The sequence below is a fragment of the Camelus ferus genome, chromosome 3 (assembly GCF_009834535.1).
Source record: "Camelus ferus isolate YT-003-E chromosome 3, BCGSAC_Cfer_1.0, whole genome shotgun sequence".
Classification (NCBI taxonomy): Eukaryota; Metazoa; Chordata; class Mammalia; order Artiodactyla; family Camelidae; genus Camelus; species Camelus ferus.
Genome location: NC_045698.1, coordinates 59,068,067 through 59,086,971, shown reverse-complemented (window position 1 = coordinate 59,086,971; position 18,905 = coordinate 59,068,067). Strand labels below are relative to the sequence as shown.

Genomic DNA, 18,905 nt, shown 5'->3' with positions numbered 1-18,905 from the left:
AAGTAAGGACATTAAATGAAAAAATGTTCACTCACCAGTGCACAGTTTAGTATCAGGTGGAGAGCTTGCTTGATTACAAAGTAAATTTTAAAGGGAAATAATTGTGCTCATTGTTCATCTAAATATTTAATCTCCATTATTACTAATAATTTCTGATACTGATGAGTGTACTTCTGAGCAACTGAATTTGCTAGCAAATGTATTAACATGACTTTTTTGGAAAACGTATTTAAGTTTTACCTGAGGGGCTATTTTTTAAAATCAAAATAACACACCAAGGCTGGTTGAAAGCACTTTGGTTTTTCAAAGGTCTCTCCAAGCTCAACTGTAATCCAGAAATGAGTATTTTCCCAGGGAAATATCAACTGCTTGAGCTACCTTTGCAAAAACTAGTTAAGCTATTCATTCTACCAGTAACTAATGGTTACTCTTATGAGATATTATATTTCCCTAAACTTCTGCTGTAAGGATAACTTTATAATCACTACCAAGCAGATACAAATTTTTTCATCCTTTTAAGAAATTCAAATTCCTCCTCTTAATCTTATTTTCAGCATGTTTGGATATATCTAAACTTTGTTCTGAGTCAGTCAATTATCAGATAATTTCCATCTTTCCTCTAAGTTAAAAGAGATCTTATTCTTTCCATTTAATACTAATCCTGGAAAGCAAGAAATATATGAAAACAACCAAAATCTTTAATGGCTATGATTTGTTAATCCCTGAAAATTTTCAGATATTTCTGCTTGACCCCCCTGAAGCCCTAACTGTTACAGGGCAGCATCAGCAGAGCATTTTGAACATTCATAGGACACAAATCCTATTAGTGAGGGAGAATCTTTCTTAATCAGTTTTTGTATATAATACTTATAATTATTAATTGACTGATTAGGAACAAAAGAGGCCCTCTGTAGTTAAACAGAAAGTTGACTTCATTAAACATCCCCATGCTATTCCACTTCAACAATTTTGAAGTCACTTTGAGGTGAGATTATCACTATTTCCATAAGCTAAAGCTGCCTGATGTAGCTGGCTTCAGAAACCAAAGAGAGCCTGCCACAGTTGGCAGAAATGCTGACTTGTGAGGCCCAGGTCATTATTTACTGGTGTCTAGACTTAGAGCTTCTTTAACCTCAGGGCCCCCCAAAAGGGACAACTTTCGGGGTCAGCAAAGTCCTTTGGTTGTATTTTCATCAGAACTGAGGATCAGTAGGTGGGGATGCCATGCCTCAACCCTGGAATACATTAGGGGATGAGCCAAGAGCACTTCTGCACAGCTTTTGAAGGCAGTTGCCATCAGGCTGTTAACTCACTCCCTAGCCTCAGAGCACATGGTACTGTCTTCATTATTTACATGGTTTCCTTATAAAGCAATGGAAAGGTTTTAAGATTCCATTCTTGACCTATAAGACCTTTGGTGACCCTGTTCCTGCGCCCTGAGCAAACTACCTTCCCCATTCATCCACTGCAGGTGTGAGGCTATTGTTCACATCTACTAACTAGATGTATTAAAAAAGACCTTAAATTTTCTTCAGTGCACATCTAGAACAGGTCTCTCAATTTTAAGTTCTCATATTCATGCTAAGACTTTAATATACGTAGGCCACAAGTGAGAAAATGACTACACATTTAACTTAAATTCTTATTGTCATTCTCAAATACCAATTTTAAAGGATTTGAATGTACCTGAACTGTAAATATTTTTTAAGTAAAATAACCAACTCAAAAGATACAGGAAGAAGCAAATGTCCAAAACTGTCATACATATTTCCAAAGAAATAAAGTCCCCAGTGAGAGTTATCGTTGAAACTCTATTCTTGTTTAGTAGTTAAACCAAGTCATAATACCCTGCAGGTCTTTCTTGTACACCCTACAATTCTCAGCAAGAATCCACCTTTTCGCTCAGTAAGTTTATTCTTAATTCAAAACAGAAAAATGGCTTCACTGTTGATAAGTAAATTAAAAGTTAGCTTTAGAAAACAGTAGCAATTTCATAAATGAAATGGAGAGAGTAATTTTCACACCTGTGTGTCAAAAGATAAGTCCCAAGTCTACCATTTGCTTACCTAAAATATATAAAGATATTTTATGAATATTTATATATGAGACCTTATTACAATTGTAAAAATTAAGTTCTTTACTCCCCAGATTTGAAAAACACCAGTTTGTTTGACCTAAGCACCACATAAAAGGGATTTTGGAATTTTGGTGCCAGAAAAAGAATGCTTAGTTGAAAAGGAAAGATGATTTCTAAAACAAATTCAGTGTGTGTGTTTGTATGTATGTGTACTTGCATGAATGTACATGTATAGTTACCTGTTACATTAAAACAAAACACTGCTGACGTTGATCACTATCCTCACCTGCAGATGGGGCTGAAAAGCTATTTCATAGTCAATAACATATTTACGAGTATGGATGAGTGAAGTTTGGTTTGTGGCATTAGCTCTTTTGTAGCTGCTGCTGCTGTCTGTATCTTTGCCTCTTAGACCCTGTCAACACCTAAGGACAGAGCGTTCTGACCACCAACACCAACATCTATACACCATCTCTAGGGTGGCCAGGCTGTCAGAGATCTGGGCATATTCTTCATCCGATTAATCTGCTGTGTAGAAAAAATGAGCTGGTTGAAGAGTTGTAGCCCAAACTGTTCTCAAAATGTTCTCTGACTTTGGATGTGAAGATATGAAGAAGCGATTTTACTTTGTAAGGTAAAGGACTAGGATAACTAGATAAGTTAGTTTTGCCAAGAACAAAAAAAGAATTTCAGTGAATGAGTCACTGTTATGGACTGAAGGTTTGTGTCCCACCAAAATTCATATGTTGATACCCTAACTCCCAATATGACTATATTTATAAATAGGAACTTTATGGAAGTAAGTTACAGTTAAATGGCAGTCAGAGGGGTGCACCTTAATCTAATGAGATTGATTTCCATATAAGAGGAGGAGAAGACACCAGAGAGCTCTCACTCTCCTCCATGTGAGGACGCATCAAGAAGGGGGCTGTCTGTAAGAAAGAGAATCCTCACCAGAAACCATATGTGCTAGTGAGCCCTGTGTTCTTGAACTTTCCAGCCCCTGGAACTGAGAAGATAAATTCCTATTGTTTAAGCCACCCAGTCTGTGCTATTTTGTTGTGGCAGCCAGAGCAGACTAATACAGTCACTGAAAATACATTCCTAGGCACCCTGGAAAACAGGAGAGCAGGGAAGAAGGCAGATTTAATTTGACTGTAAATGTATTGGCCATTACCTGTTCTATCCAAACTAGGGCAAATAGGCAGACCAAAGAAAAGCCTTTAGCTGTCAGTGAGGATGGCAGAGTTACACCAGAAAATGAGTCATTTAAAAAGTTTGCTGGAAACAAGTCTCCTCCTTAGGTCCCTTTATTGATACACTGTACTTAATTTCTGAACTTGGCTAATTCCAGAAGGGAAACAAAATTATTAATACAGTCTATACAAATTTACCCTGTAGTCTTTTAATATTTTATTGTTAAATTATTTTTTAATAATATAAAAAGCATCTGTGAAGCCCTACTCAAAACAAAAGTTCAGACCTTACCAAAAACCTATAATTACCTTCTAGGTCTCTATCAACCCATCTCCAAATTGATACAGCCAGCATCCTACATCCTGTTTCCTAATTCCCTTGTTTTCTTTTTTATATTTTAGTGCATTTTAAATCGTAGTTAAAGGAATGTTTTTATTTTGTTTTTAATGTTACAACAAGAGCATCACACTATATGTGCTCCCTTTTCATGCCAAATTGTACTAGGCAATGAGCTCTCTTCTTTTATGGCTTTTATGAGGTTAAGTGGAAGAGAGTGTTCAAGATATCCTTGCATCTTGGGCTTTCTGTCATACACTCAGTTTTCCTTCAGGTACAGTGATCTTTCCCAGCACAGTCAACAACCAGGCGTAAGTGCAATCACAGCCAGACAGAAATTTGGCACATAGGTTACAGTTTACCTTGTGTGTCACTGGCTTGCAGAATCTTGGTTGTAGCGGTCAGGTTAAACACCTGCTTGTTCTGGATGTCCATCTGTAACAGTGTTTGATGAGAAATGGAAGGGAACAAAAGAACTCTGTGGTTATATTAAATATATAATGCTCACATCATTTATAACTATTGATGTTGCAGTTAATAAAAATCCAACTGAAACTGGCTTTGATTGATAGCGGTTACTGGCTCAATTGTGAAGTAACATAGATGGAGCGGTCTTCAGATCTGGTTTGATTCAATGATTCAAAGACATCAACACAGAGTTTGCTTGTTTTATTGGTCTCTCTTTTTTGTCTTCTACATTATCATCTTCATCCTAAAGTTACTTTCTCTTGCAAAGGCAAAATGCTATAGAAAGAGGAAGCTGGTTTTTAGAAGCTACCACAGAAAAGTAAGGTACCTTCTTTCTTAGAAACCTCCAGAAAAGCCAATCTCATGTCTCATTAGCTTGAATTAGTAAACTTTTTGTGATACTTCACCCAACAGTCTCTCCAAAATGTTTGTTATTAATTACTTAACAGCCCCAAATACCTTCTGTTTTTGACTTACATAACTTTAACTTACTATATCTAAAAACTATACTCAGTAATGTATTAATGCCAGATCAACAATTGTATCGAATATACGACATCAATGCAAAGTGTTAATAATAGGGGAAACAGGGGGACTGCGAGGAGTATACTTTCTGCACAATTTTTCTATAAAAATAAAATTGCTCTACAAATGAACTCTATCTTTTAAATAATAGTGTACTCAGAATCTTCTGGCAAGTTGCCTTTGTGTTATGCACACAGTGATATTCACAGTTATGTTTTCCACTGTCTTCTTTGGCGTTAACTTCCAAATTTATTCCGAGCTGAACCCCTTCCCTCCATCTTGGACAGCAACATGGATATACTTCCTGTGTAGCAACATTAAATATCCCCTAAACCATGCCAATACACATTATTCCTTCAAGCCTAATATCAGTGTTATCTGTTCATTTCTCAATGAAATTTACAAATATACAGTCTAATAAGAAATGTATTTAACTTATATCTCTTCTGATATTTTTCTTTTCTGGAGGGGGGAGTAAGTAATTAGGTTTATTTACTTATTTTTTTAGAGGAGGTACTGGGGATTGAACCTAGGACCTTGTGCATGTTAAGCATGCACTCTACCACTTGAACTATACGCTCCCCCCAACTGATATTTGTGAATATAATGATTGGTCAAAAATAAAGACTTGTGAACAGAATGAAGTAAGAATACATCTAAAATAATGCTTGTAAATAATTATTTGATGATTACTTTTCCTTTGTTTTGTTTCTGCATATTCAAAAGAATGTGGCATTTATATTTATTTTTAGTTGGAATACTTTTTGATTAAGTAGAAGAATATCAATATCCTGGGGTATAAATAGCTCTAGCTGAGAGCAAACAAAGGCTTTTGGGTGCTATGTAATGCGGAGCCAATTCAGTTATCATAAATTTCACTTCTAACAAAAGACATCAGGGTTAACAAAATTGTTTAATTTGCTTAGGCAGGATGAACCTTGTGCCTCTGCAAATTATTTCATGAGCTTTATGTTGAATAATGCTCTAGAGAGATACTTTTTTCTCCATTTATACCATAGTAGGAGTTAACTTCTAGTTTATTTCAAGTACATAATATATGTGGAAAAGTGCTTGCAAATTAGAGGAATTATTGTAACACAAGTCTGCCTTAAGACATACAGGCACTCAAGTTAAACAGGAATTATGTTCTTTAGCTAACAGATTTATGGAATGTAATGAAATTTTGCTACTGGGTAGTAAGAATAGACTGCATAGCCTATTTCAGTGGAGAATTGAAAAGTAGGAGACAATGTTGAGAAAGAACAATGAATTTGGAGTCAGAAGCCCTGTATGACCTTGAGCACTTGACTCTTTAAACCTTAGTTTCTTTATCTATAACTTAGAAAATCTAGGCTATATTATTATTAGGATCAAATTATATAATAGATGTGAATGTGTTTTATGCCTTTCAAAGAACTATGTTCATTTAAAATGTTCCCATATAAGAGGTAGGGGGCTATCCTACTGAGGCATGTGAAATAGGGTAAAAGGGATATTCTGTGATGTATAGGGTAAGATGCGTTAATGAAGAAACTCCTTGCTAAAAATTTCAATAAATCCAGGTGAGTGTTCTGAGAACTGTCTTAGGGAAAGTGTATGTAGCAAAGCTTCTCAATCAAGTACACAAGAGAATTACCCCATTCTGGTAAGAATATCTATTCAGCATGTATATTTGAAGTAACAAAGTTCACAAGAGATCTCAAGGAGCACCCTCATTTAAGAATCACTGGTCTAGAGCAGAAGTTAGCAACCTTTTTCTGTAAGATCTAGATAGTCCTTATTTTAGCATTTGCAGGCACATAAGGTGTCTGTCTTATCTTCTTTGTCTTTGGTATTTTACAACCCTTTAAAAATGTGAAGAACTTTCTTAACTTCCCAGCCATACAATAACAAGCCAGGGGCAGAATGAGATTTTTAGAAAATAAAAGAGCTCACATCATAGTTTGTAAATTAGCACATGATACATATACAACAACTGTCACTATGCGGATGTTTGTTTTTTTCATTACCACAAAATCCTTGAGTGTAGAGCCTTGTCTTTTTCAGTTTTATATTTCTGGAATCCAGGACCTTTCCTGGCACATCACAGTCCCTCAGTAATTGCTATATGAATGAATGGAAGAGAGAAGATCTATTAAGAAAGATTCATACTAGAGACTATAGCATTTGCAGAATCTATCCAATAGTAAGAGAGGTTATAGTTTCCCAGTTAATTTCATCAATACAGATAGTAAAAACAAACAAAAACAAAACAAAACAAGAAAAGGTCCCCAAACCCCCTAAATTCTACTGGCTTAACATTAATATTTGTTCACATTGACTATGTTAAGCAGATACTGGCAAATAGTCTATTTTATTTGTTGTTTGGAAGAAATATGGCCTTGATTTTGTGATATTTTTAGGAAGTTGGAAGTTCATTTCTTGGGTGCAATATTTAGGGAAGTTTCTCTGGAAGCCAAGTCTGGGGATGGGAATTTGAATTTACCTTTGAGAAGATTATAAAATTGTCTTTAAGGGAGAAATTTGTTTGGGGAGACATTTGATTTCTAGCATGCTATACTTAGGGCTCTGGTTTAGTACTGGATATACTAACTTAGTTAAGTCTTTAAATGAGACTAGTCATATGAATGCACTGCTTAATTTAAAGCTGTTTTTATTGAGGAATATAAACATAGTGGTGAAATATGACACATCATAGTGGGTTCACAGTCATTTAATTGGCTTAAAATAGGTCTTTTCAAAAATTAATTTATTTTCCAGCTTTATTGATGTGATTGACAAATAAAATTATACATATTTACAATGCACAACATGCTTTGATATACATATACATTGTGAAGTGATCACTACAATCAAGCTAATTAACATATTCATCATGTCACATAGTTATCTTTTTTATCGCAAGAACATTTAAGATCTACTCAGCAAATTTCAATATACAGTATGTATACAATGTAATATTATTCAAGTATATAATATAGTATTAACTATAGTTACCATGCTGTTCATTAGGTGTCCAGAACTTTTTCATTCTGTGTCACTGAAACTTTGTACCGTTTGACCAACATCTCCCCATTTCTTCCACCCTTCAGTCCCTGGCAGTCATCATTCTACTTTTTGCTTCTATGAGTTCAACTTTTTAAATTCCACGTATAAGTGAGGACAATACAGTATTTGTCTTTCTGTGTATGGCTTATTTCACCTAGCATAATGTTGTCTAGGTTCATCGATCCTGTCACAAATGACAGGATTTTTCCTTTTTAAAGGCTGAATAGTATTTCACTGTATGTTTATACCACATTTTCTTTGTTCATTCGTCTGTGGACAGACATTTAGGTAGTTTCGATATCATGATTATTGTGAATGATGCTACAATGGACATGAGAGTATAAATATTTCTTCTAGATTCTGATTTCATTTCCTTTGGCTATATACTCAGAAGTAGGATTGCTGGATCATATGGTAGCTCTATTTTTAATTTTATGAGAAACCTCTATATTGTTTTCCGTAATGTCTGTACTAAGTTACATTCTCTTTTCTTTACATTGTTGCCATTTGTTCTTTTGTCTTTTTGATGGTAGTTATTCTAGTGGGTGTGAGGTTATCTCTCACTGTGGTTTTGATTTGTATTTCTCTGATGGTTAGTGATGCTGAACAATTTTTCATGTATCTGTTTGTCCATTTGTATGTCTTCTTTTGAGAGATGTCTGTTCAGGTCCTTTGCTCATTTTTCAATCAGATTGTTCATTTTTTTTAAAGTATTGAGTTTTATGAGTTCCACATATTTTGGATATTAATCCCTTATTAGATGCATGATTTTCAAATATTTTCTCCCATTCCATTGGTTGCCTTTTCACTCTGTTGATTATTTCCTTTGCTGTGCAGAGGCTTTTTATCATTTGTCTATTTTTGCTTTTTTTGCCTGTGCTTTTGGGATCAAATCCAAAAAAATCATTGCCCAGAAAATAGGTCTGTTTTATGTAGTTCTGCCTCTTGGCCTTCTAGATATAAAAATCTGATATGTTACCTCAGATCAAACTGAGAGAGTGATCTGATTACTACTTGGACTGCTTTCTCAGCTGAGGTGAATTGTCTTTCATACGTCAAACTCTTCAGTAGTTTCATAACTCACTTTTTACATGTTTATTCCATCTCACAGGCCAACATCTATGTGGGCATTTGACTACTATTCCTTAATTCAAGTGAACATTTTTTTCTGAACTGCTGTGGGACCCTTCTAACAATCTCCTGCTTCTGAGATCAAGTGTAGCAATGCCTCACATTCCTGGAAGATACCATGTTTATTCTGCCTCATGGCTATTTCCCTGTCTCTAATGTTCTCTTGATTTTCTTTACAGTATTAATTTAGATATTGATAATGTTGAACTTGAGCTGAGCCCTGTGCTCCTGGAAAAAGCTACAATTAATAAATCTCTCCCACCACTTTCCCCAACTCTTTTATATTCAAGAAAAAAAGCTTACTGCAGAGAACCAAACTTTTTCTTCTTAGATAAGACTCACTGATGCCCTCCTTGATGCCCTCCTCTATGATGAGGCCAGAGATCCTCCAATTTCCCATTCTTTATCTCAGAAATGATTAGTTGGACTGTTTGTCCCCCTGACCAGTCTGAACAAAATGCCTGACTTGACCAAACTTTAGTCAGGCTTCTTTCCCTCCCCCAGGCACCTGAACTTAGCTGCACCTGATCTTTGCTGCACCTCTGGGTTTTGGGGCAGAAAAATCCTCCTTAGCAGCCTCTCCAGGTGATCAGCTGACTGCAAGAAAAGTCAACTGTCCCATCACGTCACCTGCTCATCTCATTCCCCTATCCAAGCCAGATTCCTTCTAGCCATTTTCTCCCTCCCTATAAAAAGAAAATTCATTTTTTGCATGACCTTTCAGATGTTTGCAGATCTTATAGTCTGAGTATTCTCCCCCTCACAACAGTCCCCTTCCCTGATTACAACCACCTTTGAATAAAGCCTTTATTCCAGCAAGTTTTCTTACCCTCCTGGCTGGGTTAGATACTCCCCAGAAGAATTCTGTAACATCATGTGTTTATCCTAATCAGAGCACTAATCACACTGGGGAACAGGGCTGTGTTCTTGCCTTGATTCTTCACTAGAATGTGAGCTTCTTGAGGGCAATCTCTGTGTCTACTTTCTCTGTAGCCCTGGCCCCTTGCAGAGTTCTAGGACATTTCAGAGGTGCAATTAAGCCTTAAGTACTTAATTATTTAATTATTTAATTAAATTAACAACCAGCTTTTTTCCCTGTGAAGATGGACAACTGATCTGAGAACCTGTTTCTGACCAGTCACTTCCATGGATAAATGAGCTGGGGACGAGGGGACGGAGAGCACAATGATGATTATTCCTCTACTTCTGCATAAAGATAACTTTCATGTCCTGGAAGGAGCGATTTAGACAAAGGTTTCCCACTCTCCACTGTCCCTTATAAAACTTTGTGGGAAAGCAATTTTGATTATTGTTGTAGAGGCCACCAGTTCTAGAAAAATATCCCAGAAGAAAATGGGTTTTTTTATTCCTTCCGGCTCAAAATAGAGACTTATATACTTCTGGAGATGGAAGGAATGCTAGCTTCAATTTATCAAACACATAAAATGTTAACTGTGCCATTTGATTGAACCTTTATGATATACATCACCACAATATGATTTATATTACACCAGAAATGCTGCTTCCTCCTTCCCCACTTCAGTCAAGAGATCCAACCTAGCCTCAAGGACTCCAGCTTGAATCCTCAAGGAAGATAATAAAAGACACTGGTTCCTATGCTCAGAAATTGTCTCTGACTTGAATCAAAATGCCTTTAGAATGCCAAATTTTGTTTTGCTTGTTTTTCTTTTTTTTAAAAAAAATTATTCATTTATTTCTTATTTCTTCTTCTTATTTTAGTGGAGGTGCTGGGGATTGAACCCAAGACCTCGTGCATGCTAAATTTGCACTCTACCACTGAGCTATACCCACACCTCCTTGCTTGTTTTTCTTAAGGGTGCTCCGTTCCTGTTATTCAGATTCCTTGCCCAAGTTTCTGATCCATTGTTAATCTTAGCTGGATCCCTGACTTTCTGATACTCAACCCATTTGCCTGGGAACCTGCCTGATCCACCGCAGTCTTTGTGCCAACTTAGTCTATCTCACTTCCCACTATCTGGCCCTGAGACACTGCCCATCAGTTTCTAATCCATCCATGCAACTCCACTCCAGAGCTAACCCTGAACCTCACGATGGCTGCTCCAGCTCATACTGACATACCACAGGCTCCTCTTCTTGTGTAAAGGCCCCTCCAGGCTGACGTTGGCTCTTTGAGGCTACTTGTCTTGAACTTTTGCATGCTGCTGCTCACAGTTCTAGGAAAGTAACAAATAGTTCAGAAATGAAACATCTGGAACAGATCTATATATTGTAATTAATTTGAAATTTAATCCAAGTAATAAATGTACATTGTTTAAAAAGTCATTGGAGAGTACAGTATGGAAGGAGAGGGGGAGGTTAACTTTTCATGACAAACTCTATGCAGCCAGATGATCAGGTCCAACATCAACAGTGATAAGTCACACTGAATACCTCTGATAAGGTATGATGAAAGTGGCACTTCACCTCTGAGGTCTTCTTCCCCAAAGCCTATAACCCCAAAACAATCATAGGAAAAACATCAGACCAATTCTGATAGAGACATCCTACAAAATACCTGCCAGTATTCCTCACAACTGTCAAGGTTATTAAGAAAAAAAAATTCTGAGCACCACTCATGAGAGCCTGAGGAGACATGACCACTAAGTATGTGGTAACCTGGATGGGATCCTGGGACAGAAAAAAGACACTGGGGGTAAAAACTAAAAAAACCTGGATAAAGTATGGACTTTGGCAAATAATAATGTACCAATATTTCTTCATTAATTTTAAGCAATGTACTATACTAAAGTATGATGTTAATAGTAGAGAAAAGAATAAAGTCAATTATTTAAAAAAGGTTAATGGCATAAAGAAGTTATATGACTGAAAAAAAAACAAAAGAAAGAACAACAGTACTTGCCATCACCTTCAAGTACTTTGTCCCAGTGACAATTTTCAGTTCATTTAATTGTTTCTCAAGGCTTTACTCTATTTCTGAATAGTATGCTTTTGTGGAAATTTTTTATTTATCCATTTTAGACACTCTCTACTGACTTCCTGTGATGGCAGGTGAGGAAGTAGCTCTCTTCCACCATGTTTCTTCCTCCCACTATATTTATGTCGTAACTTTTGGCTAATCCATATTCAGTGTTCACATTACTGTAATTACACAATCCTGTTCAATCTTGAGTCAAATTGTGTTCTGATTACTTTTTCTTTTGATGCATTATTTGCTTTTTCTGAAATTTATAATTGTTTCATTTTTTATTTGCTTGAGTCTCTATGTACATATTGCTAATTCTTTCCCAAACATTCCAAAAGTTACATGATTAACTCTCATGATACTATTTTCTAGAATAACACATCAGAAAACCAACCAGTTTCATTCTGTCCTGGCACCTCCCTCCTGCAGCCCTGCATTTCCTTGCTCTCCTCTAGATGCATGCCTCAACTGTCAGTCCAAGACTTCTCTTTGTCACCCTTCCAACGAATTCCATGATTTTTGGATCAAATATCTTCTTTCACATGCTTATTTTCTCATTTAGTTGTAGCAGATTCTCTAGTATCTTTTTTTCTCCTTTCTACCCTTTAAAAAAATTAAGATTCTATTTTTCTATTTTTATCAATGTTATGCGTGCAACCAGTCTGAAAAGAAAAACAGTTTTACAGGTATGTTAGGAAACCCCTAAAAAACTGGGTTCAAGGGAAAAACTTATAGTTTGCGTGTGTGTGTGTGTGTGTGTGTGTATGTATGTGTGTATATATATCCATATACATAGACACACACATATATATAGTGGTACAATCCCAGAAAGCTAGCAGTGAGAGAAAAATGAAAGTAAAGTTGGCCAAGATTGTTCTAGCCTCTACCCATGATCTAATTCCAAAGCCACTTCCACAATTTTAGATATTTGTTGTGGCAGCACCTCACCTCCTGGTACCAAGATCTGTATTAGTTCCCCAGGTCTGCTCTAACAAATTACCACAAACTGTGTAGCTTAAAACAACAGAAATTTATTCTCACAGTTCTGGAGGATAGAAGTCTGAAATTAAGATGTTGGGAGGGCCATGGTCTCTTTGAAGGCTCCAGAGGAGATTCATGACTTGCTTCTTCCAAACTTCTGGCACTCTAAACAGTCCTTGGCGTTTCTTATCTTCTAGCTGCCGTTTTTCAACCTCTGGCTCTGAAATCATATAACCTTCTTCCATGTGTATCTTCATATGAACTTCTTTTAAGGATACTGGATTTAGGGCCAGCCCTGATCCAATATGACCTCATCTTAACGAACTACAACTGCAAAGGCCCTACTTCTAAATAAGGTCACATGCTGAATTTCATTATTATGATGCTAGCTGCAGGTTTTCAATATAGAGTCTTTACCAGACTGAGGATATTCACAGTTTGTTGAGTATTTTTATCATGTTGAATACTGTCACATGCATTTTCTTTCTTTTTTTGAGGAGGATGTGGATAGTTCTTTTTTAAAATTTATTTACTGAGATACGATTGACATACAAAAAAAAGCTGTACATACTTTATACATCTTGATGATTTTGAAGGTAAAAATACACTCATGAAACCTACACCATATACAAGGCCAAAAACTTAATCATCACCTCTAAGTTTCCTTCCTACTTCTTTTTTTAAAAAAATATAATGTTTAACATAAGATCTACTCTAGTAATAAAATTTTAAGCATAAAATACTATATTGTTAACTTTGTGCACAATGCTGTACAGTAGATCTTGAGGACTTATTTATCTTGCTTAAGTGAAATTATGTGTGCTTTGACCAACACCTCCTCCAGTCCCCTTCCCCCAGCTAATGCTTTTTCTATACTTAATGAGACGACCATGTAGTTTTTTTCCTTTATTCTACTAATATGGTGTCTTACATTAATTTATTTTTGAATGTTAAAACAGCCTTGCATTCCTGGGGTAAAGCTCACTTGTTAAAGTGGTAAAATCCTCTACATGGAATTTGTTATATTATTAACAAATATGTTATGCTTGTTTTATGGCCTAACATAAGCTCTATCCTTGAGATTGTTTCATGTGCACTGGAGAAGAAAGTGTTTTCTACTGTTGTAGAGTAAAGTTTTATAGATATGTGTTAAGTCACATTTATGTGCAGTATTATTTGTCTTCTATTTTCTTGTTGATCTTCTGCCTCGTTGTTCTATCCATTACTGAAAGTGGGGTATTGAAGTCTCCAACTATTATTGTTGGATTGTACATTTCTTTTCTCAACTCTATTTTTGCTTCACTATTTTGGGGGTACTGTTATTATGTACATATGTGTTTATAACAGTTATAGCTTCCTGATGGGTTTATTATTAAAAAGTGTCCCTATTTTAAAAAAGAAAAGTAAAGTTGGAAAAAAGGAGGAACAAATAACAGGGTGTTCATTACCCAGCTGGTCTCAGTTTCGTGGTAAGTGCAGCAGATTGCTTGGTCTTGTAGGATGTCTTCAGAGAGGTCATAGGAAAAAAATTATCAAACAGTTTTTGTCTCCCCTTGGTCAGAGTTTACTCCATTGAATATCACTCCTCAGCATTTCCAGATTGTGCCATCTAGATTGTCCAAGCAGCTTCTGGGGAAGCCAGAAACTAGGAATGTGGTGGTGACACCCAAGGTTTAAGCCATAGCACATTCAGTCAGCTAGTGAGTAGGTCTATGGTAATGACACTCTCCACCTGCCCACTAGCAGGCTGCATTCTTATGACCCTGCCAAACACTAAGCTTCTGGGGGTGCATGAATGCTGATTAGATCCAGTGGCCTTTTGTACTGCACTGGCAACAGAGGTGAGCCCAGGGTAAGGAAGTAAAAAAGTTCCTTCTCACAAGGAACCAGGACTAGACATTGTATCAGTCCTCAGCAGGGGAATAGGCAGAATGCCACAAGGACATGGTCCTTGCCATAGAGCTCAACAAGCCTGTCTCCTATGATCTTCAAAACCTTCTCTCTATGGCCTATGAGAATGCAGTTGGTGTCAGGCGATCTAACTGGAGAATCAGTAGTATCAGTAGCATCATGCAGATTGCTGGTGAATCCACAGAGCTGATAAATTTGACCTATCTCATATCTGCATCTCTGTCCTCTCTCAAAATGTAACTACCTTTACCTCTTTACTCTGATATTTTCACATTTACTTCCTTTGTCACTAAATAATATCATTGAAATGCCAACTCCTGATTTCTTAGTTTGGGGCATTTTCTATTAACTTCCACTGAAGAAGGATGAGGACTTGGATTCTTTCTACTCCTGCTTGCATCACGTGAAAGCACCCTTCAAACATGCAACCCCCACCCCCACTCATCCTGCCAATGCAGTGTACTTTGGTTAAAGCAATAACCACTGTTTACTTTATCATTTAAATATGGTTAGGGAGTGTGATTTCCAGATTGGCAGAGTAAGTGCTTCTGAAAAATCTACTCCTCCATAAAAGCAATGAGAACAAAGGCAAAAATTGTCAAATCAACTTGTTCAGAACTCTGTAAATTAACTTAAAGGAATCCAAGGAGTGTTTATTCAAGAAAAACTGCTGAAACTTAGTAAGGACATAAACTTCATAGCATTTTAACTTGCCCATCTCACATCATTCTCTCCCAAGCTCCATGATAGCCTTGAAAACCAGCAGCCTAGCAACCCCTTCATGAAGGGGACTGACCAGCTTTGAAGTTCCTTAAAATATTTCTTCCCCAGAGAATTGCTACTACTTGATATATCTGGAAGTTCCTAGAAAATCCATATTCACAGGATTTGTCATTATTTGACTGGACTGAGAACTTATTCAATGAGAAAAGCCTTATCCTTAGAGTGTTTATCAAAAATAATCAGAGGAAATTGTTCAACACTGCAGCTGCCTGAAGCACAATACCAGTTAGGGCAAACAAGTTAATGACCCAAAGACTTAAAAAGAGTATCTGGGAAATGAGATGTTCATAGCAGGATTTGAAAACCTTTAAAATATTCCTTGGACTCATGTGCAGACTATTTACACACCTAGGAAAAAAACCTAAGGACACCCTTATCTCCCACTTCTGTCTGACCATGAGGCTCTGTGTGATCAGAAAGTGAAGGCTAATGCACAGTGGTAAACTGCCAGAGCCCTAATACAACTAGATTGTTTAAATTAAGATGCTAATTGTAATACTGAGGGCAAGCACTGATAGAATAACTAAAAAAAAGACAAGTGAATTTAAGGGGTACATTAAAAATCTCTATTTAGCTTACAAATAAAAGGAAGTAGTGGAGGAACAGAGGAACAAAAAGATCTAAAAAAATATACATTAGTGGTAGGCATAAATCCTACCTCCTCAGTAGTTACGGTAAATGTAAATTAGATTAAATTCTTTAATCAAAAGGCAAGGATTGGCAGAATGGATTAAAAAAATTACTCTAACCATGTGTTGTGTAAAGAGACACTTCACAAAGATACAAATAGGTTGAAAGTGAAAAGAACAGAAAACAGAAACACCATGGAAACAGTAACTTAAAGAGAGCTGAAGTGGCTAGTTTAATACACTTTATACACTATTTCCAGCAGGGCTAGGAAGGAAATCATGATTTTTCTCCCTTTACTGCTTAACTTCTATTTGTCTAGAACTAATACTTTTCTTTCCTTATTTACTTAAATTTTTACGTATTTGGCTGTGATTCCATCCAAACGTCTTACAAATTGTCTACATCTCCTCTCAAAATGTTTAAATGCATCAGATATTCAGAAATTGATATATCATCTTCCTAATGGAGTTTCTGAAGAGCCTTCTATCATGCCCCAATATGAATGGGTTACCCTCTATAGCTGCACTTTTCATTTTGAAATCTTCCTTCACAAGCATTATGCTTATTACCTTCATCTCCCTATCAGGTTGGAAGTACTGTTTTTGGTTTGCCAGGTCTTGTTTCTTGGTCTGTTCCTGTATTTTGGTAGAACTCAGTCTCCAGTGGCCTGGAGATAAGGGAACAAGGAAAATACATTTTTTTTTATAGAACTTACCTGCTTGAAATTTATCTATTCTACCCTGAAACTTGATTACAATTTGGCTTGATAAGGAATGTTAGTTTAGAAGTCATTTTCCTGCAGCATTTTGAAGGTGTGTCTCCACTGACTTTGAACTTCCTGTATTCCAGTGAGAAGTATGCAGCAATTTTGATTTTTGATTCTTGTTTGTGAAATAATTTTTTTCTTTTTAAAACACTATCTCCAATGTACAAAATTTTACAATAATATGTCTTAGTATAAGTTCATATCATCTATTTTGAGGGGCACTCTGTGGGCTCTTTTTAATCACTTCCTTCAGAATATAAGGTAAAGACTTAGTTTACAAATAAAATTAGGTGATCAGTGTGAGGCACCCAGGAATAAAATACAATTAGCAAAAGCTAAGTGGCTCCTAGTCACTGATCTAGAAACACTATGGCATGGGTACTTCTTGGTTCACTCAAGAAACAGGAGAAAGAGGTATTTAATGCAAATGAATGAATTGTTTGTTTTAACAGGTATTCAGTCCCAATTGTAGTGACTGAGACAATGAAACAGAGAAATTGACATAATGAAGTTTTTATGTGTAAGGTTGGTAGTTCTGAGTTCTGAGTGATTTTAAGGAAAGGTTTCCTTTTATCAAAGTATAACAGACATTCTAGCCTTAATCAAATATTATAATGTGAAAGAGTCTTTCAGACTCAGAATGCCTTTTATTTTTTCATGTCTACAAACGTCTGCCACTTTCACCTCAAATATATATAAGCAAGTTTTGTAAAGTACAAATCCTTTGTAGACTTTGTTAGATCTAAACAGGATTGAAACAACATTCATGAAAATATGTTCAATAATCAAAATCTTATTGCTGAATTAAAAATTTTTCTTTTTAATATTTTCCTGAAGCTGAAAGTAAAGCACTCATCCTAAGATATACTACTATGAGTCCATAAAACTTAGTGATTTTTTTTAGAGGCTATTTTGTAAAAGTATATATTGACTATATATATTCAATACTGCCATGTGGAAAACATGGCAAATATTTTGATTGGACATTATTTTATTTGGAGTATTTTATCTCTTAAAATCTCGCAGCATAAAGATAAATTATACGTGGACAGAAACACATTGTGTCAGCTTTCCCTAAATAGCCTTTTCTTCTTTTCCAATCTGTGAAGGTTGACAAGGAGCACTGAACAAAGACGTTTCATTCTTTCTTTCTTTTCTCATCTTGGGAGATGAACCTGGTAGGCACAACTATAGTTAACTATTCAATTCCCAGCTACTTTAATTATTAGGGTAAAAAATGTTAATTCCTAGAAGCAGTACTACTTCAACAGTTTATTGAACTTCACCAGAGGGGAAATACTTCTAAGGTTATGGTTCATTAGGTCTGTGCTCTCAACCATTGAATTTAGACATTTATCTAGAAACTAGATAAATGACACAAAGCAAAAAAAAAACTTTAAAGTGAGAAATTTAACATATCCATGATTAACTTTCATTATCTGGATATTATTAGTGAAACCAAAAGCTAGTAAATGCTGAATGAGTCTTCATACACTCTTTGAAAAATAAGTTTTGGTTGCAAGATTTAAGAAGATCACATTATTAGATTCTCAAAAGATATTCTTGAACTCTCTCTTATTCAACCACTTAAAAGCTGTTTATTTGTTAATGGCATAATGAGGTTACTTGGTTAAAACAGGAAGGAAAAGAAAAACAAGGTTAAAAAAGGAAATGAAGTGGTGGCTGTTATAGCAATTTGGGAAGGAGGCAGAAATTATCAAAGATTTGGAACTGGATTTTAACACTGACCAGCTCAGGGAACAGATATGAGACTGGAAGTCCAACAGAAAAATATTTATTTACCTGAATCACTACTGGTAACAATGTGCCATTTTGAATTGAAAGGGTGCTCGCCTCTTAATATTCTGATACAGTTTTACCATTTATTCTCACATCTAAAAATAAAAAAAAAGTCAAGTTGTCCTGATCTTTTGAATATAGCATTTAAATCCTAAATTCCCACCGAAGGGTACATGTTCTTCCAAGAAGAACAGTCCTAAAGATTTAAGATTTTAATTCTGTCTAAAAGGAGAGCGCTGGCATTTTGCTTCCCACCGAACCCCCCTCTTCCCATGACAGTATAGTTTGCAATAGCAGGCTGAGTGATG

General features: G+C 35.9%; 1 long non-coding RNA gene across 10 annotated transcripts in view; it reads right to left on the bottom strand.

Annotated features, from left to right (window-relative positions):
* Positions 1 to 8,467: 8,467 nt before the first annotated feature.
* LOC106730043 overlaps positions 8,468 to 18,905 on the bottom strand; it is a 57,291-nt gene continuing 46,853 nt past the window's right edge. For 5 of the 10 annotated variants that reach the window (XR_004318201.1, XR_004318195.1, XR_004318196.1 and 2 more), the window contains 3 exons: positions 18,601 to 18,692; positions 16,601 to 16,698; positions 8,468 to 10,977 (listed from right to left, as the gene is read on the bottom strand). This is a non-coding gene — a long non-coding RNA (uncharacterized LOC106730043). Of the gene's footprint in view, positions 10,978 to 11,070; positions 11,252 to 14,155; positions 14,337 to 16,600; positions 16,699 to 18,600; positions 18,693 to 18,905 lie in introns of all 10 variants that reach the window. The other 5 variants (XR_004318210.1, XR_004318214.1, XR_004318197.1 and 2 more) reach the window with 4 other exon arrangements.